The sequence below is a fragment of the Phascolarctos cinereus genome, unplaced genomic scaffold, assembly GCF_003287225.1.
Source record: "Phascolarctos cinereus isolate Bilbo 61053 unplaced genomic scaffold, phaCin_HiC Scaffold_5;HRSCAF=322, whole genome shotgun sequence".
NCBI lineage: Eukaryota > Metazoa > Chordata > Mammalia > Diprotodontia > Phascolarctidae > Phascolarctos > Phascolarctos cinereus.
The window spans coordinates 438,756,787-438,782,742 of NW_027555958.1; positions in this window are offsets into that span (position 1 = coordinate 438,756,787).

The window sequence follows — 25,956 nt, forward strand, 5'->3', positions numbered from 1 at the left end:
TTGACCCACCAAGGGGCACCCTTCCCAGTTACCTGACCCAGTTACTTGGCTCAGTGTGGGAAATCTCATGCTCACCTTGGTACTTCTGTCCTTTATCCAATACAAGGGAGTGAAGAGAACACTAATGTCTCTAGAGTTCTCAGGGAGCTGAAACTTTTATCACTCAACATTGCCTTTTAGTGGGTGGCAACCTTGTAAGAAGAATGGGAATGTGGTCAGTATGGATGCATCTAATGGGAATCTTGGCTGAAGTCCCCACCCACTTCAAAACCTCTGCTTTCCTCTCTGAATTTGATAATTCCATTGTGAACATGGTACAATGGAGTCTACCATGAGCATGACTTGGCTAGACACAGTCTTTACTCATGAACAAAGAAATAAAAGGAGTATAATGAAAATGTAATAAAACTACTATTGGTACTGTTTGTCCATAGTTTCTTCCAGGCCCACTCCATGTATAACCATTCTGTAATCCTGCTCCAAACCTGAGTTCCCAGATACAGTTCAGATATCTAGGCTGAGCTTCCCCCACTGGGTATTACAAGTATCCCAAATACTAGATTTTTGCAAATGTCCCCAAAGAACTTCCTTCACAAATCTATACCAAATTCTATAATATATATTAAGCATGTTGCAAAGTCTTAAAGTGCTATATAAATGTCAGTTATTATTATCTTTGGTGACCCTTAGCAGTAGACTCTAGTGGAAGAGAAACATGGAAATACATATACACATATTTTAATAACTACATATTAATATAATTGGTTTTCTTTGTAATTGTTTCTTTTGGCACTCTTGGCCTAAGTGTCTCCCATGGGCTTTCCCATTCATGGCCTCCCAAGTGGTCACAGTCAAGTCAGCCTGGGAGCTGAAGATGGAATGGGGTGCGTGATGGGTCCTGATGCTGCTGCTTTTACTTTTCCAGCTTTGACACTGCCAGGAGTCTCATTTTCCTTGTCTATTGGCACAGTTGTTCATTGGCTGGGCTGCATAGGGTTCTCATTGCTCCCCAAGGCCGGTATATCATGAGACACTTAGCAAAGCATAGTCAAAGGATGGCCAACTCTGTGGAGAAAGTCCTCCTTAAACCATTGCCATCTTATCTCCCTCTTTACTCTTCTTTTTGGACCTTGGGGAAAGACAAAACCAAACTTCATTGTTTTCCCTATCTGTATCTCTAGCTCTCCTTCCATCTTCCCTGGCTGATCCCTTTTCCCCCCTCACCTCTATAATCATCACAACAGGAAGGGAAGGGTAGAGTGAGGGTGCTACATGTGTTTATGTCTTATCTCTCTACTAGCCTGAAAGCTCCATGAAGGCAGGCTCCATTTCTTTTCAAAATAATTGCATAGGTTTACAAAGCACATTACAAATGTTAACTCATTTGATCCTTACAACTGCTGCAGAAAGTATGTGCTATCATTATCCCCATTTTACAGATGAGGAAATTGAGGCACAGAACATTTATTTAAGTAACTTGCCCAGAGTCACAACAGGTAGTGTATGAGATCATATTCAAACTTGAGTCTTCTGGACTCTAAGCCCTGTACCCTATTCATTGTGCCACCGAGCTACCCTAAAACTTTGTTCCCTTCACAGCAACTGGTCCAATGCTTTTTACTTAATACTTAATGAATGTTTACTGAATGAATAAATAGACTTTTCCTTTTATTACTACACAGGCTAGGACAGCCCCTGAATCAAATGTACAAGAGACTGGTTAAGAGAGATGATAACCAGTTAGAGAGCTAACAATTCAGGCTTCACAAATTAAAAATCAAGACTCTCCTTTTAAAGAGGAAAAAAACCCCTTCCTTTATCCACCGCCTTTTCTTCTTTTCAGGTCACAAATTCCCAGAGGAGTTTCAGGGGCCCTGAAATTTGTAGAGATGCACTTTCCTGTGATGTTATTTAAATGAAGAAAGAATCCATATTGGTCAGCCTCTGGCATGAGGGAAGAGAAAACCATTGCTGAAATCACAGAATCACAGAATGTGAAACTTGGAAGGGACTTTTTCATCCAACTCCTCCAAACTAGATGGAGAAGTGATCCCCATTGTCACACACCTGATGAGTGGTCCCGCCTCCGAGTTGAAGGAATCTCTCTGAGCACTGGGAAAGTCACCATTTCGTGAGGCATGTTGGGACTCTTCCGGACAGTTTTCATTTTTCGGGAAGTTTTTCCTGATCCTTATATTTATGAAAGGAAAACCTTCAGAGAGCACTCAGCTTTGCTATTCAACATTAAAGGATAAGCAGGTTTTTCTTGCTCTCTACCTTGCCGTAGCCAGGCTGAACAGTAGCTTGGGCCACAGGCCTTAATCTCATAGAGAATTCTAATCTAGCCATTCACACACAGGGTGGATTTTGAGTTGAATCTGCATTATTTATATTTTCTCCATCACTTTCTGAAGTCTAGACAACCAACAAAACAATAAACGGAGCCCTGATTTGTAGCATTTATAGGTATAAAGGCTGACCTTTAACATTTAACAATAGGCTCTGGTGAGCTGGTTTGAGCTGGCTCCCTCACATCCCTGACTGTGTCCTGTTGCACCTCGTTATCTGTCCCTGCGTCAGTCTGCTCACCTGCCTAGAATGGATCTTGCCTGACAGGCCAGCAGGAAGTAGGTGCTTTGGGCCACCCTTACTCCTCTTGCCAATGCAGAGACTTCATTTTCTCCCATAAGGAAGAGATTGAGGGTTAATCAAGCAATCAGGAAATAAAAAGAGAATCTCTGTGATTGGCCTTGCCACTATGATGTCCAGAACTCCAGGCCTCCAGGCATTGCCATCTGACCTACCAATGCAACCTAAGGTCCCCTGGGCCATCTGACTTACATCTGCATCCTCAAGACTCTCAAGAGCCATTGGGCTCTTCATCTGTCTTCAGATGAAACCACCTGTATGTGTTGTCGCTCCCATTTAGAATGTGAGCTGATTAGCATATTGCTTCCCTTCTGAATGGATGAGGGAGGAGAGACTTTGGAACTCAAAGTAAAAAAATGAATGTTAAAAAAAAAATCAGCCCATTTAGAGCAGAAACTATTTTGCTTTTTCTCGTTGTGTCTCCAATTCTTAGCACAGTGCTTAGTAAAGTACCTAATAAATTATTTTTCCTCTCTCCCTCTTTTCTTCCTTCCTTCCTTCCTTCCTTCCTTCTTCCCTCCCTCTCTTGCATCTTTTCTTTTTTTATTTTTATCCCTTCTTTCCTTCCTTCCTTATTCCCTCTAAAGTGCTCTATTTTAATTCAATTAAACTCTAATCAATTTAATTCAGTTAGCATTTATGTATTTAATATTTTATTTTTTCCTAACTACATGTATAATAATTTTAACACTCACTTTTTAAAAGTTTGAGTACTAAATTCTCTTCCTCCTTCCCTCTCTCCCCAAGCTCCTCCCTGAGATAGAAAGCAATTTTATATAGGTTATACATGTGCAGTCATGCAAAGCATATTTCCATATTAGTCACGTTGTGAAAGAAAATGCAGACAAATAAAACCCAAGGAAAATAAACAAGACAAAAAAAGCATGCTTTGATCTGCATCCAGACTCTATCCGTTCTTTCTCTAGATGTGGATAGCATTTTTCTTCATAAGTCCTTCAAAATTGTCTTGGATCATTGTGTTGTTGAGAATAGCTAACTCATTCACAGTTGATCATTGTACAATATTGCTGTTACTGTGTACAGTGTCCTCCTGGTTTTGCTCATTTCACTTTGCATCAGTTCATGTAAGTCTTTCCAGGTTTTTCCAAGAGCGTCTTGCCGGTCATTTCTTATAGCACAATAGTATTCCATTACATTCATATACCACAACTTGTTCAGCCATGCCCGAAATGATGGCCACCCCCTCAATTTCCAATTCTTTGCCACCATAAAAAGAGCTGCTAGAAACCAGTAAGCATTTATTCAGTATTTACTATTTGCAAGACAATATGCTAAATATTTGGGATACAAACACAATTTTTTTTTTCAAAACAAGCGAACAGTTTTTGCCCTCAAAGAAGCTTCCATTTTATTGGAGGTAAGGAGAAGAAACCACATACACTAAAAGCAAAGTGCATGAAAGATACATTAAGGAGGAAGAAAGCACCCACCACATGGGGAGGGCTCAAAGAAGGCTTCCTGTAGAAAGCAGTGCCTGACTGAGCCTTTCTTCCTGTATCTCTTCCTTAACTTCTCCTTATCCATTTCTCCTTCCTGCCTCTACTCTATGCCTTTTATGTCCTGTACATTCCATATAGTTTCTCTTTAGCTGTGTGGGCTGGGAATGAGTTGCCTATATGCTCATAATAATGAACAGTCTACCAAATGCAACAAAGAATTCCAGACAGGAAAGGGAAAAAAAAACCACATTCCTTGATAAGGGCCTTTGGTAGCCCTTTGATCTTCCCAACATCCCCATAGACTAACAACCCTAAGAGATCACAAGCTCCTATCAACTTTACCCTGGAATGCTCTTGTGTTAACAGAGCACTGTGTTGGGATATCACACCCACCGTAGTTCCCCTTTAAATTTTGAGGCACAACAAAGTGAAAGCCCCTCTGCATTTAGAGTTAAAGGATTTGGATTCGAATTCTGGAACTCTGTCATTCCCGTTAGTGGGGCATTGGTGAAGTCATCTTTGAACCTCAGTTTCTAATGAATTGAACCCTATGGTCTCTATGATCCTTAAACACACGGAGCCCTGATTACCTCTCCAACCTGATTATCTTGATTGCTAAAGGCTGGGACCCAAATCTGGCACCCAGTATGGTATTTGCACACAAGGACAGCCAAATCCTTTACTTGCATCCTTCAAGAGTTTCCTTGAACATTTTCTGATTGTGTTTCTGAGTCCATGGTGGCAGCAGCTCTCAGAACAGTTAAGTTTTCTATTTATCCCGAGGCCAGGAAAAGGCACAGATCACTGCAGTGTAAAATTACCAGTGCTTTTGACAGTGACCTGGAAGAACTATGGAATGAAGAAATTTAACCCTGGGAGTTGAGGTTCAGCCCCAGGCCCATCTTAACCAAGAAGTTCGGCTCAATTATACAGGTCACAGAAAGTTCTGCTAGTCTTGAAAACATTGAACTCATCAAAGTTGAGTTAGGTGGAGTTGGCACATTAGAGTGCCTTGATAAATGGGGAGATGTTGACACTATATACTGGATTTTCTTGCTTGTTTTTTTCCTAGGCTATTCCAATCCCAGCCCCAATTTTCAGAAGGTAATATGTGACTCCAGCCCCTCCTGATAATTTCTTTTGTCAGGGCCAGTAAAAGCTTTGGTAAGAGGAGTTAGAGATGTGTGAACAACAATCATAATTGTTATAGCTAGCATTTATTTAGCACCTACTATGTGCCAGGCACTGTGCTCTTTACAATTGTTATCTTATTTGATCCTCAGAATAACCCTGAGAGATAGATACTCTTAGTATCCCCATTTAATAGATGAGGAAACTGAGATAAACAGGGATTAAGTGACTTGCTTAGGGTCCAGCAGCTATTAACTGTCTGAGGCTGTATTTAGACTGTTTCCTGTGCTACCCAGCTTTCCCTTTAACCTCATTTGATTGAAAAAGAGGAGTTTTTAGCCTTTTTATGCATCTTGGACCTCTTTGGCAGTCTGTAGCAGCCTATGAACCCCCTTTTGGAATAAGTTTTTCAATGAATAAAATAAAATGTATAGGATTACTGAGGAATTTATTTTGATTGGTATACAGCTATCAAAATGTATTTAAAAGTATTCATGGATACCAGGTCTAAGAACCTTTGGTTTAAAGACAAAGGATTTGATTCTGGAATTTATTTATATCTTTGGACCTGCTCTTTCCAAGGCCTGGATTGGTTGAAGGAACTTAGAATGTTTAATACCTAGAAGTGAAGATGAGGAAGGACATGGAAGCTCTCTTCAAGGATTTCAAGGATCTTCCCATGTAGAATAAGAATCAGACTTATTCTGGTTGGTCCTCAATGGTAGAGTCAGAAGCAAGATACTTGAAAGTTGAAAAAAGGCAAATCTAGGTTTGATGTCAGGAAAAGCTTCAGAAACAGAATAGGCCATAATGAGAGGCACTGGGCTCTCCCTCATTAGAGACCTTAAAGCAGCAGTCAGATGACCATTCAAATATGTTATAGAGGATCAGTCAGTCAATCAACATCATTTATTTAGTGCTTACTGCATGCAAGGCACTATTCTAAGTGCTGGGCATACTAAAAAGAAAAACAATCCTTTTCTCTTAGGGGTTGGACAGGGTTGCCTTTCTGCCTCTAAATTTTGTGATTCTGCAATTTAGAATTGATGTAGCTTCATCCTGAATCCACAGGGTCATGATGTAAGAAATGATAGCAACTTACCCCTGTCATCCCTATTCTTTTTATTTTAGCAGTAACAATGTAGAAGATGTAAAGGGCTCATAGGAGACCATAAACAGATACAATAAATGCATAAAGCACTCACACAAATCCATAATCTCCTCCTTAGAAGGAAACTCAACTTTGGGTTGTTATTGGGGAACCCTCTGTTCATCTTGGTAAAATTATTATTTTTTTTCCCACAGTTCTTCCCAGACTTATAATGCCACTCTGTGGTTTAGTAGCCCCTCAAAAAGCAAACATATCTTATGATCCTGGACAGGCAGCCTTATTTTTCTCTACATTCTCCAAATAGCTTACCGTAAGAGTGTGTGTGTGTGTGTGTGTGTGTGTGTGTGTGTGTGTGTGTGTGTATATGTGAAGATACTGATCTGTTGTTCTTTCATGCCATGAATTTCATCCCCTTAGTGTTCCTCCAGCTGTGAGGCCATGAGGGTGATCCTTTTCTATCTCCAAGACTCATGCTGCTTAGGGAATTCCCTTCTTTATGGAAGGTCAGATCTCTATATACTTGAACTCTTGAAGTTACTATTGAGGCAACTGTCTAGGTTGGTGCTGTCCAAGAAATCTCTCTTCTCTATTACAAGGCTAGATTCTGGAACCATGCTACTTAGAACATTTCATTCATCCTCTAACTAAAGGCAGGGGTACAGGGTCATTTTGTCTCACCCTGAACCATTTCATAAATTCAAACCTCCTTTTGAAGACTTCCACTGAAGGGAAACTCCCTATTCCTTAACACACATCGTGTATTTTTTTTTTTTTGGCAGTAATTGTTAGGGAATTTTCTCTTACAGTAGCTTTGAATTGCAGACTCTTAGAGCTGGTAAGGACCTTAAAGATTTTCTAGTCCAATCAACTCATTTTACAAATAACGAAAATGAGATATAGGGAAGTTGAGGTGGCTTGACAAGGTTACATTGCCAAGTATGTAGCAGAGTCAGGACTTCAGTCAAGTTTCCCAATTCCCAGTCTTGGGTTCTTTACAATGAGCCCAAAGTTGAAACACCTGAAAACTCTTAGTTCTTCCCCCTAAGAAGAGCATATTTATTTCTCTTTTCCACATGATAGCCCTTAGAATACTTGAAGACAGTTATCTCTTCTCCCCTGAACCCTCTCTTCTCCAGGCTAATATGTTTCCAGTTCTTTTTACTAATCTTTATGTGGCATGGTCCCAAGGCTCCTTAATACCCTGGTCATCCTCCTCTGGGTACACCAACTTGTCAATGTTCTTACTAAAATATGGCACAGAGACCTGCCACAATACTCAAGAGAAGGACTGAGGCCAACAGAACTATAATCTGTCTTCTGGATCCTCTGGCTCTCTTAATGTAGCCTTAGATTGCTTTACCCTTTTCGGTAGCCATGTTGATTCATGTTAAGATTGTAGTCCAGATTTTCACCATCAAATTGTCATCTAACCATATTAGTACTCCCTATCTTATGCCTGTGAAGATGATATTTTGAATTGAATTGCAGGACTGCTGTGAGACTGTTCATTTACTCTTATTAGATTCAGACCACTGTTTTTACCTGTCTTTTTGGATCCCAGTTTCACTACAGAATATGTTTTCTCTCTCTTCCAGGTTTGTATTATTTGTGTATTTTACAAACATGCCATCTATGCCTTTATCAAGCTTAGGACCATGGATAGCTCCCTGGGGGCCCTTGGCTAGGGAGCTTTCTGTAAGTTGACATCCAACCATTAATGACTGCTGTTTTCATGCAATCATCCAACGTTTTCTGAATGAGCCTAGTTGTCCTATCATCTCACCCACATTGCTTCATCTTTCCCACCAGTGTAGAATGATAGGCTTTGTCAAATGCTTTGCTGAAATCTAGATTAAATGATGTCTGAAATGTACTCTTCATCTGCCAGTCTAGTCATGTTGAGGCTATCAGTCTAGTAATACTGTTAAAAAAGGAAATAATGAAGCCGAGCTTGGCCACTGATTCCTTTTCTTGTTATTCATCAACCATGCTATTTACAACCTGGCCCCTGCTCACCTTTCCACTCTTCTTCACTTTACTTCTTTTCACACTCACAGGCCATACCAGTTTGTTCGTGTTTCCTTGCATGCAACGCTTCAGCTCCCATGTATATGCCTTTGCCCTGGGTGTCTCCAATCTTGGAATGCTCTCTCTCTCCCTCTCCTGCCTCTCAGATTCTCTGACTCCCTTCATGATTCAATTCAAAGGCTATCTTTTGCCAGAATCCTTTTCTGGTCCTCTCAGTTAGAATAAAGCTTTCCCCTTAAAGGTCACCCAGCATCTAACCTGCATGAATGTTTTATATCTGTTGATGTACATGGTCTCTCCCATTAGAATGTGAGCTGCCTGAGGACAGAGATTTTTTCCTTTCTTTGTATCTGGCACTTAATAAATGCTCATTGATTAATGTCGCTAGAAATAAGAGTTAAATTTTCTCTCCAAGAGTTCACAGCTCCCATTCACTTCCCTTTTATTTTGGAAATTGGGACATTGGCCCTTCCCCATTCCTGTGACATCACTCCTGTTCTCCACAGTGCTTTAAAGGTTACCGACATTGGTTCAGCAAACACATTTGCTAATTTGTTAAGTCCCTGGGATGTAGTTCATCTGGGCCAGGTGAATTACACTCATTGAGTGCTGCAAGGTAGACAAATCTGTTCTCCTAAATTCAAGAATGTAAGGCTGACTAAGCATGTTATTTCCTCCTTATCATAAACACTAGTGTAACATAGTTATTGTCTTTCAAGGTTCTCATTGTCTCTATTTCACTTGCTAGTTCTTATTGGTCACAAATTGGATGCAGGGGGCAATCCCTCCACCTTTTCAAAAGATGAAAGGTAAGTCAAGAATTTATCAACAGAGGTATGAAAATTTAAGAGGGAGGAAGAGAGAGATGAGAGAATGAGATAGAGAGATATGGGGGGAGGGAGGAAGACAGAGAAAAAGACAGAAGTGGCAGAGAGATGGACAGACAAAGAGACAGAGAGACAGAAAAACAAAGAGAGACAGAGACAAAAAAGACAGAGGCGGGTGGGGGAGGAAAAGAGGAAAGCAGAGAAACAGAGAGAGAGGGAGAGGGAGGGAGACAGAAAGAGGAGAGAGAGAGAGAGAGAGAGAGAGAGAGAGAGAGAGAGAGAGAGAGAGAGAGAGAGAGAGAGAGTAGAGGGAGAGAGACAGAGACAGAGGCAAAGAGATATAGAGAGAGGAGGAGGAAAGAAGACAGAAAGAATGACAGAGTCAGAGTCAGAGACACAGAGACACGCACACACACACAGAGAGAGAGAGAGAGAGAGAGAGAGAGAGAGAGAGAGAGAGAGAGAGAGAGAGAGAGAGGGACAGAGAGAGAGAGAGAAAGGGAGAGAGAGATGAAATCTCCCACTGGTAGCATATTCTACCTTCCCAAAATCTCTGTAATATGGGTCAGGACCAAAGAAAGATGGTAACTACATTTCATTTTCATGCAGCACGAAGCTATGTTTCTTTGACTTGCCTACTTGTGAAACTTAGAAAACTTATCCTTTGTAATCTCTGATCATAAGATATCAGATGTGGAACGCTTATAATCCTCAAAGCCCCCAACATCAGCTCAGTAAAAACATACTAAGGCAGTGATCCTATCCATGGCAGTTCCTCCTTTTTTTTTTACTTTCCTTCTCCCCAAGTTCTTGATCTTATCTTAAGATTTCTCTTAAGATGCAGTCAAGTTGTTTCAGAGTTTTAGGGCATCACAGATCCCAGCAGCTTCTGGGATCCAGAAGCTGGCTGCTCCTTTTCTCTCCTTCCTTGAGTTTCTTCTTCTAATACGTGAAGAGATACCTTCCGTAGCTGGTTTAGGCTTTAAATGTTCTCTAACTATAAAAGTTAATGTTGCTGATGCTGCACATCTAAAAGGAAGGGTTTATCAACTCTACTATAAATATTTGAGTGCGGCACTCTTAATTCAATGTGTCAGATAAGAGGAAATCATGTTAACATATATTTATGATTTATCACTCCTCTCTTAGCACTGGAGATTTCAGAAACTGAACCATCACTTCTATTTGGTGGCGCCTAATATAGGGGAGTGGGTAGAACCATGTAAAATTTATGTACCTCTGTCTTTGTGATAGCAAAAACCCTCAAATTCCCAAACCGACCCTCGGATAGTCATCTTAGTACATCCCTACTTCCTTCTGTGACTACAATGACTCAATTAGGTAGTATAACACAATAACAATGAGCAAAAGCATCTAGGCAGCCAGTGGGCAGGGCCAGGATGGTGTGGCAACACCCTATGGCACAGCAGAAGACAGGATGCCCTAGACATATGTGAAAATGTCTATCAAGGACAGGTAGGCTGAGTTTGCAGGGCAGCCTTGGTGGCATGTGCTGAGAAAGGACAGGTTCATGGGATTGTATATTAAGATTTGGAAGGGACCTTAGACATCATCTAGCCCAATCATCTTATTTTATTCTATTTTATTTTTAAATAAAAGCCATAATTTTGCAAAGGAGATGACTGAGGTCTAGAGAGGTTGTGACATACAAAGTTCATAAAGTAGCAGCAGCAGCAGTAGCAGTAGCAGTAGAAATAGTAGTAGTAGCAGCAATAGTAGTACTAGTAGTAGTAGCAATAGAAATAGCAGCAGAGTAGCAACAGCAGCAGCAGCTAGCATTTATAGAGTGATTCAGAGTTTTCAAAATGCCTTACAAATGCTATCTCACTTGATCCTCATAATAATCCTGGTAAGTAAATGCTATCACTGTCCCTGTTTTTCACAAATTAAAAAAAAAAGACCTGAGGTTAGAGAGATTAAGTGACTTGCCCAGGGTCACGCAGCTAGTAAGTGCCTGAGGCAGGATTTAAACTCATCTTCCTGACAAAGCCCAGCCTCTATGCATTGTACCTTCTGGGTAGGTATTAAGGGTCTGGGAACTGGATTAAATACATTAAGGACCCACTGTGTTCAGGAAATTACAGGGCTCCATTAATAACTCCAAGTTTCTCCCTAAAACAAAGGCCAACGTTTTAATACTATCTACTAACATTGCTGTATGAGAGTGAGAAATGGAATACTGTAGTTGTTGAAGAACTGAAAAAATGAATATCATGCAGAAGGCCTAGGAAAGATTTATGATGGGTGGGAGGAGGCTGTAGTATCTAACCAATGAGGAACTTGAAATAAGAACCATAATAAAAGAGATCAGAGAAATGAATGTCAGGAACAGAAGATGGATGAGTTATACAGTGAGGATGAAGTATGGCAGGTGGTTACTGTGTGTTGTAAGTGGAATTTAAGGAAGACCTCTAGAACTTTGGGCTGACCTCCTTAATGGGAGGCTATAGACAAAGGTTAGAGAGGGTGGCCATGCCTGGAAGGGCTGCAATCTGCCTTGTTGGAGGGGATATCCAGATCAATGAGATCATGGGTCCATTTGAATAGTTGAGTATTAAGTAAGGATTCACAATTGACCACCTCAAGTAAATAAAATAACCTCCAAAAGCAAACATACACATACACACAAAATCCTGGCAAACTGTAAAGAAACATATAACAAGAAATTTTCTAGAAAAGCTATAAAAGAAGGAAGTGGGCAGGAAGGGAAAGTGATGCGAAGCCAACCTGAGAATGAAGATTGGGAGCTGGCAGTACCATGATGAATAGGAGGTATGAGTTATAATCTGAGACATTTTATTAGCTGTCTGGTCCTGGCTTTAAGGGCTGATGAGCAAGTAGTACCAGGGTAGGTGAGCATTATCTTTGTTAATCCTCCTGATTCAAATCCAGGCAATAGGGAGTACTCATGTGCATTCCTTCCTCTATGACCATGATTGTCTTCGGTTCTTCACTGTATCTCTATATATGATGAATACAGATATTTTCAATTATTTTTGAAATGGACTGTGTTTTGTAGAGCCTCCTAACATGGTGGAGTTTCTTCCTTACATACTTCTCCCAAAGGAAGTATCCATTCAGTCTAAAGGACGAACGTCAGGCTGGCCAGCCATCTGCCCAACATCCTTGGACAGTAATGCACGCAGGCTAGTATTTGTGAGGATGCTGATGAGACAGTTAACATACAACACTGGGGAAAAGCCTACAGGAAATGATCTGGGTATTTAATTCCTTCCAGGGAAGAAAGGAAGGAAGGAGGAAAGGGAGGAAGGAAAGAGGGAAGGAGGGAGAGAAGGAGAAAGAGGAGGGAAGGAAAGAAAGGAGGAAGAGGGAAGGATGGAAGGACAAAAAGAAGAAGAGAGTCCCCCTGATGGACTTTCACTATAGCCATGGGCTGGAAAGTGCTTCAGTTCTGCTCTTTGATGATGTTTGCTACTGGGTGAAATGGATTTCTAAGTCTGAGACTCCTCAAGCAGGTCTTGGCCCAGTGACTTTTGTAAGCATTTGGGTTTGTTTTGAGAAGGTAGGAACAATTGTCAGAAACTAAAATCTTTCATTATTTAATTTAAAAAAAAGACCGTGTATGTGCATATGTGTATTCATGTTCAGTTGTTTTATGAAAGCACAAATAGAGTGAGTTCCTTGGTGCATTTATACCTTATCTAGACCAGTGGGCTACAGGCCATGGAATTTTAGAGTTTCCATAGCATTTGATTTCTTTGAAAGACAGTATAGTCATGGCAGTTATCTAGGTGAGAGGATTTGAGGGCCTGAATTTAGGTGGTTGCTGTGTGAATAGAGAGGAGGAATGAGATTTGAGAGGTGCTATGGAGATAGAAATGACTTGATAAGTGGGGTGAAGGAGAATGAGTTGAGAATAACAGCACGCCTGTGAGCTTACTGGACTGGAAGAGTGGTATGGCCCTTGGCAAACATAAGGAAATTTGGCATAGGGTTGGGTTTTGGAGAAAACTTTGTGAGCTCTCTTGAGTTTGACATGTTTCCCATTCAGTTTGAAACATCCAATAGGCAGCAGGTGACATGGGACAGGAGCTCAGGAGAGATACTGGGACTGGATATATATCTGAGAATCATCTTCATAGGGATGACAGTCAAACCCTGATAAGGTCCCGTGGACAGAGTAGAGAGTGAGGAGACAAGTGGGCCCAGAACCTAGCCCCAGGGAATATTCAGAGTTAGGGTACCATATGGATGATAAGGATATAGCAACATGGAGAGGACTACATGGAGGGGCATTGCTTCTAGGACTAGGGAGGTGACCATCCCATTGTACTCTGTGTTTGTCAGATCTCATCTGTTGTTCAGTTGTCTGAGTCGTGGCCGACTCTCTACGACTACATTTGGGGTTTTCTTGGCAAAGTTACTGGAGTGGTTTGCCATTTCCTTCTGCAGCTCATTTTACAGATGAGGGAAACTGAGGCAAACAGGGTTAAGTGATTTGCCCAGGGTCACACAGTTATCAAGTATCTGAGGACAAATTTGAACTCAGGAAGATAAGTCTTCCTGACTCCAGGCTCTGCACTGTATCCATTGCACAAACTAGCTAACCCATTGCTTTATGGTTCTGTACACTATCCTTTAAGAGGGATGCTGATAAGCTAGAGCATAGCCAGGAGAGAGCAGCCAGGACAGTGAAGGGCCTTGAGTTCATGTGATAGGAGACCTGGTTGAATGAAATGGGGATGTTTAATCTGGAGAAGGGAAGACTCAGGGGCCATATGAGAGCTGTGCGGAAATAATTAAAGAACTGTCACAGTCAGGAGGGATTAGCCAGAATGATCAGAAGCAATGCAAAGAGGCCAACGTAGGCTTGGTGTCAAGAAAAACTTTGTAACAATTAGAGATGCTCACAGGTGGGATGACTACTTTGAGAGGTGATGTGTTCTCTCCCTTCGGGGTCTTTAAGCAGAGTTGAGAGGTATGCTATAGCCGAGATTCCTTTAACATACAGGTTGGACTGGGTGGAATAGATTGCTCCTGGAGTCCCTTCCAAATTTCAAGTTCTGTGAAAAGACTGGAGAGCAGTTCTGCAGGTCAGAAAAACACCACAAGACAATGTCACAAACACCCAGAGCAGAGACAGGAGGGAATAATGTCCAGTGCATCTCTAGTGCATCCTTTGCTCTCCAAGGGGACCAATGACATCAGGATGGTCATGTCTTGACTTGCAAGTGAATTAATGCAGCAGAGATCAAGAAGGAAGTAGATTGAGAAGACTATCTGAGCTGTCAATTAAGAGGTCTTTGGTAACTTGTCTCAGCTGTCTTAAAATCTGCTGTTGACCCTTTAAACTTTCTTGGAAAACACTTTTGTTATATGTATGTATGTATGTATCTGTGTGTGTGCATGTATGTATGTATGTACACACACACACATTCACACACATTTTTTGTTTGTTTTATTACATCTTAGTGGAATTGAAGGACTAGGTTTAAATCCTACCTCTGACCCAACACCTGTATGTCTTTGGGGAAATGACTTGACCTCAGGTTTCAGTTTCTGTGAGATGAAGGGCGTAGACTAGATAGAACAGCTAGGTGGCCCAGAGGATAGTGCACCAGGCCTAGAGTCAGAAAGACTCATCTTCGTGAGTTCAAATCTGGCCTCAGACACTTACTAGTTGTGTGACCCTGGGCAAGTCACTTCACCCTGTTTGCCTCAGTTTCCTCATCTGTAAAAATGAGCTGGAGGAAATGGCAAATCACTCCAGTGTCTTTGCCAAGAAAACCCCAAATGGGGTCATGGAGAATCAGACACCACTGAAAGAATTGAACAAAACGGACTAGATGGCCTCTGGGGTCTGTTTGAGTTCTGGATTTGTGGCCCCCTCCCATGACTGGAAGTGTCTTTTGATCTCCCAGGTACTAGTGTGCTCCCTTCCCACCTCCTATTTATTTCACATTTGTTTTGTTCGTAGTAATATCTGTAAATGTTGTCTCCCTGATAGAACCCTAAGCTTTCTGGGATCAGGAATTCTTTCATTTTTGTCTCCAGATGCCTAGCACTAGTACAATCCCCGGTGCATCGTGTTAAATAAATACTCGTTGAATGAGATGCCCGATCTGCCTCTTTCTAAAGCTCTGAAGCTCTTTTAAATCGGAGCAGCCCATTGTTGGGGCTCAAGGATGGCTGGAAGATCAAGGTGGAGAATTACATGTATCATCACTGTGGCCTAGGCTCTGCGGGGTTTTGCATTCTGTTCCCACCTTACTTCCTCCTCCCCTTTAAAAATGTTCTCCTTTTGGGAGAAGGACATGTACAGAAATCCTTCCGTGCCCTATGGAAAGCATCCCCAGTAAGAGATACATTTCCTTTCTCCCTCCAGCCGTTGGAGGCCCATGGCCGTCACCCAGGCAGCAATGGCGCACCTGGACCATACCCCATTTTGTACAAGGATGGTGCTGGGTCCTGCACTATCTGTGCAGACCTAAAAATAGCTCTCAATTAACATTGCATTTGAAGAATTGGAAAATTTCCCAGAAGTCCATTCTTTTTTTTTCTCTTTTCTGTTTCATTACATTTTGCAGTAATAATACACAAGCCTGCAGAAAACATGACGGGTAATGAAAAAATGTAATTAATATAAGCAGTGTAAAGCATGCTTTTTTTTTTCTCTGTTGTCCTTGCAGAAAATAGCTGCTTTAAACTGAGCAGGATATGAAAATGCATAAAAAACTCAGTAATATGCTGTGGTTTGTAAATATCTTATGCAAAACAGTTAAGTCAACTGTTATTTTTTAACCTAGTGTCACCTATTCTTTTAAGATTTTTCTTAGTGGGGGAATGATGGGGAGGAGCAGACCAAATAATTTGGATAACTGTATTGGTGTATGTGTCCAGGAGAGGTGGAGATAGAATGGAATAAACTCACAATAAGATCATACACTTAGACCTGAAATGGACCTTAGAGTTCATTGAATCCAAACTTCTCATTTCATAGAAACTGAGGCACAGCAGTTGGGTCATGCCCAATGTCATGTAGATATTCAATGACGGGGGCAAGGGGTGGGATTCAAGATAAGGTCTTTTGACTTTGAAGTCCAGTGTTCTTTCTGCCACTCCACACTACTACAAAGTACTAGAAGAGCCCCAAATCCTAAGTAAATATGAAAGGCTGCTGGGACCTCTTTTCTCAATGGCTGTTATGCCCAGACAGTCACTAGCTGTTCTCCAAGTGAACAACATGGGTTTGTATACCCAACTTGGAAAATCCTAACCTCTTTGCTTCTATTCCCCACCATACGCCCCAGAGACCCTTGTGGACACATTTCAGGTTTATTTTTTAATGCCTTGCAGTCCTTCTTTACACCTTCATGTCAGTATGGCACAGAGCTCTGAATTTGTTGTCAGAAGACCTGGGTGGAAATGTTGCTCTTCTCATTTACTAGCTGTGCAACCTTGGGCAAGTCATTTTCCCTCTTGGTGCCTTAGGGTTGGGCTGGTTGGCCTCTGTGGTCCTGTCCAGTGCCAGATCTATGATCCTATGATCCTTTGATTCACTTTGTATCTTGCTTGCATATGCATAGTTGCTTGTATGTGGGTTCCCAAACAGAATATGGGCTTCCTGAGGGCAGGGTTCCCGTTTTTGCCTTTCTTTGTATCCTTAATGATTAGCACAGACATAGTAATTGCCTAACAAATTCTTATTGACTGATTACTATGATTCTCACTCCTCCCCTACCCCAAATCCCCACCCTCAAATATAGTTATCCAAATGTCCAGGGACGTTAAGTGACAAAGGATCTAAGAGTCTATATGTGTTCTCTCTCTCTCTCAATCTCTGTGTCTCTTGTTCTGTCTCTCTCTCTCTGTCTGTCTGTCTGTCTCTCCTTTCTGTCTTTCTCCTTTTCCTCTCTCTTTCTTTTTCTCTTTCTTTGCCTCCCCACTCTCTCTCCCCTCCTCTCTCTTCCCCCTTTTCTCCTCTTTCTCTTCTCTGTTTCTTTTTCTCTCCCCTCTCTCTTTTCTTTCTTTCTTTCTCCTCTCTTTCTTCTCCCCGTCTTTCTCCTCTCTGTCCCTCTCTTCTCTCTTTCTTTGTCTCCCCACTCTCTCCTCTTCTGTTCCTCCTTTCTCCTCTTTCTCTTCTCTGTCTCTTTCCCCCTCTCTTCTTCTCTCTTTCTTTTGCTTCCCCCTCTCCTCTTCTCTCTCTTCCCCCTCTCAATTTCTGTCTCTTGCCGTACATATGTGTGTGTGTATGTATATATATATATGTGTGTTGTGTGTGTGTGTGTGTGTGTGTGTGTGTGTGTACATGTATTTGTTATATATGCCAACTATCTTCACATTGCTTTGGGGTTTGGTTGTTTGTGCTGCTCCCACTACCTAGAGGTGTCTAACGAGAAGGTCACAGCATATTTGCAGGAGTCGAAATGCAAAAAACATTATTCCCAGCACATCTCCTGTAGCCAGACATGAAAACGCTTTGGGTTTGTTTTGCTTGTTTTTCCTTTCTTTCTTTCTTTCTTTCTTTCTTTCTTTCTTTCTTTCTTTCTTTCTTTCTTTCTTTCTTTCTTTCTTTCTTTCTTTCTTTCTTTCTTTCTTTCTTTCTTTCCTTTCTTTTTTTTCTCCCTTCCCTGAAACTACAGCTGACAGGCAGGATTATTAGTTATTGTTTATTTTTGTCTTGCTCTGGGTTTTCAAGGTTTCCCCTCCGGCCCTGGTGGAGGTGAACTTTCAGCTCTCACCCGGGGCTGCCTGCCTTCATCCCTTCTGATCCAGTTGGCTCCCTTGTGAAGGTAGGTTTTTTCCCAGCTGAAAAACTGTGCCTCTCTCCTGTGGCATTCTGGGCAGCCATTTGGAGTCCCAGATGTAGCAAATGTAATAATCCACGCTCATACAGTCATGAAAGTGCCCATCTGGCACACAGGAACCGCCCGCGTTAGGAGCACACAAGCGTGCGTTCACTTCGGTTATGGCATTTCATAAACACAGGCTCAGCCAGCAAGCAAGGAAGGACTTTGGGATAACAATTCTCATCCGGCCTTGCCACAGTTCCCCTCCTCTCCCCCCCAACCCTTACACACACATTTCATTTTGTCCCCTGCCTTTTTTTTTTTTTTGGAAAATGTAGGCCAGGGCCAGGAAAACGAAATCAACTCATCCTTGGAAGGTAACTTTTTGAGGGGGTGATAGGGAGAGTTTTCAGAGAGTCTGGGAGAGGGAGACTTCCACTAACAGCCAAATCCCTCCCTAGCAGCCCTCCAATCTCAGTTATTAATTTATTTAAAAAATTGTATTCCTTTTATTCTCATCTTTCTGGTCAGGGTATGAATTGGGGCCTTTACTAATCTGCCCAGTTGGTAATACCTTTTCCCCTCCAAATGACAGTTTATTTATCTTGTATATATCACACACACATATACATATACATATATAATATACACATATATGTCATGGACATACTTATATATGTTACACACTCGCATGCATACATACATGCATGTATATATTGTGATACATGTTACACACATATATTCCACATAATATAATTCATTCATATGTGCATATGAAAATATAAATATGTATCTTTATTATATATTATACTATATATGTATCTTATACCCATATAAGCACATGTAAAATGATACAAGTTATATACACATCTATATTTGATACACACACAATAAAACCAAGGTAATTTGAGGAAGGAAGGCATATATGAGCATCTCACACACATGTAAATATGATAGGAACTGCACAAGTGGTTTCATTGGTGTAGGGAGCTTCCAGGTCAGGAAACTCTCCTAATGGATACAGACCAATACCTTCTCTGCACCTTACCATCAGAGAAAGCCTCCTAGAGCATGGAAAGAATCGATTAGGGGTCACTGCACCCAGGGTTGCCCCAAGGTCGCCCAGCCAGGTATGTGTCCCCGGCAAGATTTGAACCCATGACTTCTCTTGGAGGTCAGCTCTTGGCTGCCATGAGATACATGTGTTTACATGTGCACACACACAGATACATACACGTACACATGCACATATGTGTATGCATGTATACACATTTATAGGGTGTTTCCCCATATAGACTCTAAATTCCTTGAGGGCAAGGACTGTTTTTGCTTTTTCTTTGTATCCCCAGTGCCTAGCATGCAGTAGGTACTTACTAGATGCTTTCTGATTGATTGATTGATTAAACTCAATCCAGGAGAATATAAACTGCAGGACAGGGATTTTTTTTCTACCTTCAGTGCTTAGCACTGTACTTGGTATACAGAAGGTGCTCAATAAATGCTTGCTGATCCACTGCTTAGCTGAGTCACTCCTTGCCTATTACCCTATAAAAAAAGAAAGAAAAGCATCATTGAAAGAGATTTCATGCAAGATACAACAGCAAATGACCATGTTCCCTTGCCCCAAACCAAATTTACAGGAAAGACTGATAGACAGATGATCCCACTCCTTTTCTTAAGTTTCTTTTCATGGCCGTTGAGGCCAAACTAGATGCCTCAGTAGTTTCTCCCAAAGAGAGATGACTCTTGTGTGTGTGTGTGTGTGTGTGTGTGTGTGTGTGTGTGTGTGTGTGTGGATGTGACTTGTGTGGATGCCTGTACCTCAGTGGTGCCCTCATGAGGGAAGGAAGGTGTTAGAATGTATGCTTCTGCCCTCCAGTCAACCTCTGGAGTTGTAATTAAAGAGCAAGGCAGATGGGTAAATGAAGCCTGCTGGGGCAGGATCTAATTGTTGTGGCTGGCCTCCATTTTAATCTACTCCTTTAACTCTATTTAGTCTAAAAAAAACCCACCCCTCCCCTTTCCAATCCCCCCACTCCTCCCATTTCCAAGGGACTTTTCTGCCCCACAACATGAGATCCCTAATGGAGCAGGGAAACCAGAATACTGTGAATAAGTCCAGTGTAAGAGGATGAGACTTAAATTAAAGACCGGTTAGTAATGTGCTGATTTGTATTATCGTGGCATTAAAATGGGGGGGAAATCACCTTAGGCATTTCACTTGATGCTGTAATAAAAAACATCAGGTTGCATTACGCTGTCCAGATATCACATTTGACTCTCTCGGTGGTTACAAGCTTCCAAGGAGATTTTTTCACAGCAGTGAAATTTTCCCAACTCTTGCCCTGCCCCAAGTTCCACAGAGAAGAACCAGAGCTCCAAGCAGCTCCCCATCCTCAGCCACTGCTGACCAGGTTGCATCCAGAGATTCGGAGAGATGCTTCTACACCAGAGAAGTCTTCATGGGCTCATGAATGTTAGGGAAGAAAAAAACCCACCCACCAACCAGAGAATACCTAGGAGCCCCTCATTTCCACATCTTCCTTTCCCCATGTACCATTTCTGCCTTGCCTTGCCTGAGAACAGGGTGCGTTTGTTTGCAATTCTAAAGGGCTAAATCGGCAGTACAATCAGATGTTTGTAAATAAGTTAAACCATCACAATATTACAGCTCCTCATTTGGAAAGCTATTTAGGCAAGAAATGATTACTGACCCATGATATGTAAATGACGGAGATGCAGAAATTAATATTTGGGTCAACTCATGTCTTTTTCAAGCATGAAATGAAAATTTCAGTGTTCACATCCCAATTCATACATGAAAGCATCACGACGTGATTAGTTGGCTATTGTATTAATTTATTATTGTCTTAGTTAATGTTCTCTGTGCTGACATGAGGTTTTCGTTTTTTGCTCCCAGCCTGCTCCCTGTGTTAGCTGATGCTAATGCTACAGCTGAAAGGGAGAAGTGGTCTTCTGGACCACTTGGCTCCCTGATGGAATCTCTGATTTAGGGGCGAGAGAGATGGGTCCCAGGAACACATTGGGCATTTGCATGAGAAGAATGTCTAAGGAGATATTTTTTTTTGCATATGCCCTACTTGCTCCCTTCTACATGAAGCCCTTCCTGATCCCCCCACCCCCAGCTTCTTGGAACTGCTACCCAAATACTTAATACTTACTTTGTATGTACATATACATATACATACACATATACTTCGTATACACACACAAATGTGTGTGTGTATATATACATATGTGTGTATATATACATACGTACATATGTGTGTATGTGTGTGTATGTGTGTGTGTGTGTATGCCTATAGTGTATTTCTGCTTATTGAATGCAAGTCCTTTATGGGCAGGAACTATTCAATTTCTGTCTTAGTAGCTCTAGTGTTTACACATGTTAAGGGCTTCCAAATGTTGTTGAATGATGGGTGTGATTAATTGCCTACTACTCAGATCAATTCAACAAACACCTACTGTGTGCCAGCTACTGTGCTAGACTGAAAGGGGGTGGAAAATGAACACAGAAATGAAAACGGTGGAAACAATGAAAAGACAGAAATGAAATAGTGCCTGTCCTCAAGGGGTTTACTTTCTATGGGGGGGGGATAAAACAATATGTACACAGACACTTAAATTCAAAATATACATAATTAAGTACAGAATAACCTGAGAGGAGATGGGCTTGGCTTCTAGATTTAGCCAGATGCTGTGAAAGAGGCAGAGAAAGAAATTAAATGGTTCCTTCTTTCAAGAGTAGTGTTCTGATTCAGGCTGTGCTCCCTTACAATTTAGCTCCAGTGACAAAACCAATGGCTTTTGAGGCAGCTAGGACACATGGTGGATAGAGTACTGGGGCTAGTGTCAGAAAGATCTGAGTTCAAATCTGGCCTCAGACAATTATTAACTATATGACCCTGGACAAGTCACTTAACCTCTGTCTGCCTCAGTTTCCTCTCTTGCAGATGGGGATAATAGCATCCATGTCTCATGGTTATTATGAGGGTTAATTGGGTTAATATTTGCAAGGTACTTAGCATAGTGCCCAACATAGAGTAGTAGCTTAACAAATGTATATTCCCTTCCTCCTTTTTATGGTGAACATACACAAAAAAAGGAAAAATTAGACTGAGTCCTGTGCTCAGTTCTTGGTGCTATGCTTTAGAAAGGACATTGACTTAAATTGGAGGAGTCCACAGCACGTGTCAATGGGGGCCACTAAACTGTATGCAAGAAGGCTACTAGGTAGCACAGTGGATAGAGTGCTGGGCCTGGAGTCAGGAAGACTCATCATCCTGACTTCAAATCTGGCCTCAGACACTTACTAGCTGTGTGGCCCTGGAAAAGTCACTTAACTCTGTTTGCCTCAGTTTCCTCTTCTGTAAAATGAGCTGGAGAAGGAAATGGCAAACCACTCCAGTGTCTTTGCCAAGAAAACTCCAAATGGGATCATGAATAGTGGGACATGACTGAGGGTAGATGTTTCAAGGAGGCATATTTCAGCACAATCCAAAGAAGAACTTTCTAACAATGAGGCCAAAATGTTCCCAAAGTAGAATGCCCACTGGCAATCCTTCATCAGTCCAGAGGATGCTGATGATGACTTGTCAGAACTGATTGGGTATGTTGGAGAGGGGGTCTCTGTTTAGGTACAAGTTGGATGAGATGACTTTTGAGGTTATTTCATAAGATCCCAGATATAGAGCTAGAAGAAACCTCAGGCCATTTCATCTAATTCCATCATTTTACAAATAAGAAATGGAGGCATATGGAAGGGTTAGTAACTTGCCCATTGTTGAAAAAGTGGTAAATAGAAGAATTAGATTTTGTCTCCAAATTCAGTGATCTTTCCACTATACCATGGTGTCTCTCTGGGGTCCTAGAATCTCATGTGGTGCAAGATATAGTATCACAAAAGAAAAAGGAAAGATCAGTGTGGGTTAGAGGTTGATGACTTCATAGAGAAGATAGGAATTTCTTCTACCAATGCTGATAGACAACTTCTTTGCAATATCTTAGAGAGCTGCTTAACTGGGGGATCAGACAGCTCCGGACAATGTATGTCAGAAGCAGGATTTGAACCTGGGTCTTCATAACAATTAGACCAGTTCTGTCCACTGAACCATGCTGCCTTTCACGCTTTGCTGCTCTATACTATCACCAAGGTAACTGGGTTTTTCTCTTCCCCGGGGTCCATTTTGCCTGCAATAGCATCATCCATTCTTTCTCGTGAAACGACTCATTTCAAGCCAGCTATGGGATCCACCTCATTCACATTGTTTCTAGGCCTCAGACTTCTCATTGCCATCTTAGCCATAGGTGATTAACTTGATAAATGCTACTTGGAGCAGTCAATATGATCTTCTAATAATACAGGATAGGCTATACATCTCTTTATTTTTGGTGAGGCAATTGGGGTTAAGTGACTTGCCCAGACTCACACAGCTAGTAAGTGGTATAGATAGGCTAGATATCTCAAGGGGACAAGTAGGGGGCCCTCAGAGTATCTCTGTTAGGGACGTGGTATCGTCTACTAATTGCTTCGGTCCTGTCCCATCCTTTAAGAAGTTGGATGAATACTTCCAGCTCACCAGGGTCTTGTAAGTGCTGGCCTTCTGTATGGTCCCTCTACTCTCATGAGCCACTGCCTATCTCTCCACTCATCTATCTTACCAGTCTTAATGTTATACTTTGTTTCTAGCACCTCCATTTCTCTCTCATACTATTGAAGTATATGGAGGCATCTAACATGTTGTTAACCTGTATTCTTGCCCTCTAAGAGAACAACTGTGTAGCTGAATGTGGTGGCTCATGCCATGCACTCTACTATGAGGGGAGGCTGAGCATGGTGGACCACTTGAATTTGGGAGTTTCGAGTTGCAGCTGTGTGACCTTGGGCAAGTCGCTTCACTCTCTTTACCTCAGTTTCCTCATCTGTAAAATGAGCTGGAGAAGGAAATGGCAAAATACTCCAGTACCTTTGCCAAGAAAACCCCAATGGGATCACGAAGAATTGGACATGACTGAAAACGACTCAACAGAAAAAGGCTAAAGGTGATTAGGTGTCCACATTAAGTTCAGCTTCAATATAGTAAACCTTGGTGAGGAGTTGGGGGCAGGGTGGGGTGGTGTGCACCAGGCTACCCAAGTTGAGGTGAACTGATAAATCCTCAGAACTGGAGAGGGTGAAAGCTTCTGCGGGGTAGGGCCATGAAGGGATTTTGTATTCCCAGCCAGGAGAGATTGGGAGAGAGAAAGAGAGAGAGAGAGAGAGAGACAGAAAGACAGAGAGACAGAGACACACACACACACACACAGAGACAGAGAGACAAAGAGAGAGACATACACAGAGCCACAGAGACAGAGAGACAGAGAGAGACAGAAACAGAGACAGAGACAGAGACAGACAGGCTAATAGAGACAGAGAATGGAATTAGAGTAAGAGGATTTGGGTTCAAATCCAGCCTGTTTGACTCTGTACAAGTGTCTCTTCCTTTCTGGGTTTCCATTTTCTCATCTACCCTAAACCTATGATTCTTTAGACTCCAATCCTTCCTAGGTCAGAAGGTTGTCTTAGACTTACTTCACATCATTCACCCTCACACATTCTATATTTCAGCCAAATTTGCCAACTCTCTGTACCTTGTACACAACCCTCCATCTCTTTGCCCAGGTGCTTACTCCTCCCAAATCTGGAATGCGCTCCCTCTTTACCTCCAACACATAGAATCTTTGAAGACACAACTCAGATGTCATCTCCTATAAGCCTACAATGGAAGGTCTGACATTTCCTGTAGTTGTCAATACTACTACCCCCAAATTACCTTGTCAATATTCTGTATTCTTTGTATTGAGTGACAATGTGGTAGAGTGGGTAGGGCACTGGCCTTGGCATGCCAAGAATCCCAGTGCAAGTACAACTTTTGATCCATGCTGATTATCGACTTATTGGCAAATCACTGAACTTTTTTGACAACTGTTCCCCCAGAAAACTGAGTTTCAGAATAATTGCTGATAAGTACTAGTAGTAGAAGATCTGTCATCAGAAATTCACAAGTCTGGACCAAAAAACCAAAACTAAAACCTTTGTGTATTTATCTGTCTATACACTGTATCCTGGAAGTAGAAAGCCCACTCTTTGAGGTCAGGGACCATTCCATTTTCACATCTCTCTCTAGAACTTAGCAGAGCGCAATAGCACATAGTCAGTCTTTAATAAATGTTTACTGAACTGAATAGGTCTTGGAATCAGAATATCTGGCTTAAATTATTGGCTTTGAGGCTCTCTAACCATCAGGGTAAGTGCTGGGTGAGTCATTTCAACTTTTTAAGCCTCAGTGTGCCCATATGTGAAATGAGGATAATTATACTTAGGATCATAGGAACATAGCTTTAGAGCTGGAATGAACCTTACAGATGGTCCAATCCAACTTCATTTTACAGATGAGGAAACTGAGGCCTAGAGACATGACTTGAGGCAAGCTAGGAGAACCATGGATAGAGTGCTTGGCCTGGAGTCAGGAAGATTGAGTTCAAATCTAGCCTCAGACACTTACTAGTTGTGTGACCCTAAGCTAGTCATTTAATATTTATTTGCCTTAGTTTTCTCATCTGTAAAATGGGGATAATAATAGCACCTACCCTGCAGGGCTGTTTGGGGGGAATCAAATGAGATAATACTTATAAAGTGTTTATGGCACAGTGCCTGACACATAGTAAGTTCTATATAAATGTTAGCTATGATTGTTATTATTTATTACTATTATTACCCAATACTATTTATTACTATTTAGTTACTATTTGTTATTATTATTATTTAATAGGATTATTGTGCAGAAAAGGCTTTGAAAACCTGAAAGTGCTACATAAAGACAAATTGCCATCAGTATTACTGCCATTATTATTGTTATTATTGTGATTCTGTGGCATAGTGACTAAAAAGCTTGAATGAGTCTAATGATCACTCAGAC